Raw genomic sequence first — 2,987 nt, 5'->3', positions numbered from 1 at the left:
CTGATATTTGTTAACCTACTCCATTCTCAAATGCAAAAGATCATGTTAAACATTGCAATGTTTTCCAAAGGGAAAAAATACTGTAAAGAAAAGATAGTATACCATTAAGACCAATGATAGAGGCAAGAGCATTTGTTGAATTTGGGGCATTGATTTTGTGGGACCCATGCATCCAGGGGCATACAAGATCTAGACTCAATACATTATTGTAGACATGAGCTATTTGACCTAGTAGACTAAAGCAAAAGCCACAAGAAAGAATGATTTACATACCGTATTTTAGCTATATGGGAATACCCTCTAGCCACGTAGGAGGAGATAAATGATGACATGGTACAATAGCAAGAGGATGCAACCTCTATAGACAATGATTGTAAAGTAGTAAGCCTATATAAGAGGCTACTCTCTAATGAAGCATTAAGCACTTTAATTTATCATTGTGTCTATACTCTCTTTCTTCATGCTCTTGCCCTTGGCATAGCCTAACCCTAATTTCCATCTATCTAACCTAACCTAACAACATGGCCAAGCTAAGGCTTCACCCTCCATAGCCGAATGCTATGCCATTAGTGATTAGGGAGCACACTTCTGCATCTAACCCAACAAGGGGTATTAGAGCCGATGGTTCCATACCTAGGCCTATCCATCAGTTGATCTCTATTTTCATTCCTAATAGTCCACTTCCTATTCACTACAATCATTAATTAAGCTTGAGCATGTTCTTGACATTACCAGAGCCACTACCCTTCTTAATCAATCAATTGGTGATTAGAATCATTCTAATAATTGTGTGTGTGTAGTTTTCAATTCTTGTGCTTCTTTGTGTTCATTTTTTGGCTTGCTTTAGAGCACCATTACTCTCATTATAGACATCATTGCCTTGCACAATCTTTGTGTGTGCAAAGCACTCCCCAAGAGTGTCCCATAGAGCTCTCAAAATTCAATCAGCAAACCATTTGATACTTTATTGAGCCTCTCAAATACCCCCTCATACCCGTTTAATCATCCACAAAATATAGATGTGTGTGTGTGGCCACACACACTCCAAAGGTCAACCTAGAGCCCATTTTTTGACAAGCCCTCACGTGGAAAAGAAAGGAGAAAATTGGTCAAGGCACTATATGTAGAGTGCTTTGATGGCAGGTCGTGCTCAAATCCATCGAGCCTATTTTTGGTAGGAAGGAAATTCCTCAACAACATAGGTACATAACTAAAAAAATGTGCTCAAAGCCCATCGGGTTTGGAAAAATTGCGTGACGAGTCGAGAAGCAAATCTGTTGTGAGCCGATGGACTTCCTTTGGTGGTAAGCCATATTGCATAACTCCTTTGGGTCTGATCTTGTAGGGACTCCCTTCCCGCAACCCAACTTGACTCAAAAGGCCCCAAGGCCCTTTCCCCCTTACCTTGGCAGGAGCTTTAATACCGCATGCATTCTTCCATCCAAAGCTTTGAAGCCAATAGCCTTGCAAGGGGCCATTTCCATGAGCATTTGCTTGAAGCTCAAGTTCTAGAGATTTCAAAGGGCATGCTCCCATAGCTAGTGAGTAGCACAAAATCGACAAAACCCAAGGGCTCTTAGGTCATGATCCTTTACTGCTTACTTGTATCCTTTGAGATGTATACCAACACTTATGGTATGACAAAAATGTATGCAATATCTATTCACAAAAGCACACTTGGGTTTAGACATTGCCTACACAGTGAGTGTACGGTAAGACCTCCCATCATGAGCACAAGCACGAGCACACACACAAGCACATAAAACAAAGTGTATGTGTGTTTTGCATCATTAGCCACCATGAAGTTTGCACCTTTGAAAATAATAACCAACAAAAATCAAGAAACCAAAGCACAACATTGTTATACACATGAAATAAAGAAGAAGGCAACAAAATGAAGATGAAGCTACAACAATAACAACATCAAGATATGGCAAAGACAATAACAACAAAGTACAACAAGTTTTGCAGTTTTGTGCGGGGGAGAACATCCTCCAAGACAAATAACAACATAAAAACTATGTGAATGTGTGTTCACTAAATTGTGTGTCACCCTCATTTGTGATAGGGATATATTATGTGTCTACCCTTGTGATTATGAGGCTTGTGTGCTTACCAAAGTTGGGCCAGAGGAGGCTTGTGTGTGTGCCTATACCCTGATGTTTTGTGTGCCTACTAGACCCTTTGTGTCTAGGGGAGACAAATTTGTGTTTGAGGGGAGATAGTTTGTGTGAGTGCAATACCTTTTGTGTTATGTAAAACAATACCCTTATCTGTGTGAAACCTATGTGTCAGCCATGTGAACCAAAATACATGATGTCTTTGTAAAACCCCAAGTTTGTCTTGATGGGATGATTGGTAGGGTAAGCCCAATTTATGAAACCATATGGGAATGCCCTCTATCCACATAGGAAGAGTTAAATGATGACATGTTCCAATAGAAAGATGATGTAACCACTCTAGCCAATGATTGTAAAGCACTAAGTCTATTTAAGGACTACTCTCTAATGAAGTATTAAACAATTTGACTCTATCATTGTGTCTATACTCTCTCTCTCTCTCTCGTCTATACTCTCTCTCTCTCTCTCTCTCTATGCTCTTGCCCTTGGCATAGCCTAAGCCTAATCTCCATCTCTCTAACCCTAACCCTAACACCATGGGAAAGCTAAGCGTTCACCCTCCATAGATTAATGCTACACAATTGGTGATTAGGGAGCACGCTTCCGCATCTAACCCAATGATAGATTTGTTTTTGTACAAGTACAATATGTAGATTACCAATTGAGATAGTAAGTGATAGGGGTATTCAATTCTTGAATGAAGTGATTGGAAACTTGTTAAATGATTTCATGATCATTCATAACAAGTATCACCCACAAGATAATGGCCAAAGCCGTATACCAACAAAATCTTAAGCTTGGTTCCTAACCAAAATAGTCTAAGAAGGACAAACTAAGAAGTGCAATTGAAATCTGCATTGTGGGCTT

Source organism: Adiantum capillus-veneris, chromosome 25 (assembly GCF_014529385.1).
Source record: "Adiantum capillus-veneris isolate H3 chromosome 25, ASM1452938v2, whole genome shotgun sequence".
Classification (NCBI taxonomy): Eukaryota; Viridiplantae; Streptophyta; class Polypodiopsida; order Polypodiales; family Pteridaceae; genus Adiantum; species Adiantum capillus-veneris.
The sequence above is the reverse complement of the archived record's forward strand: the minus strand, read 5'-3'. Positions refer to the sequence as shown.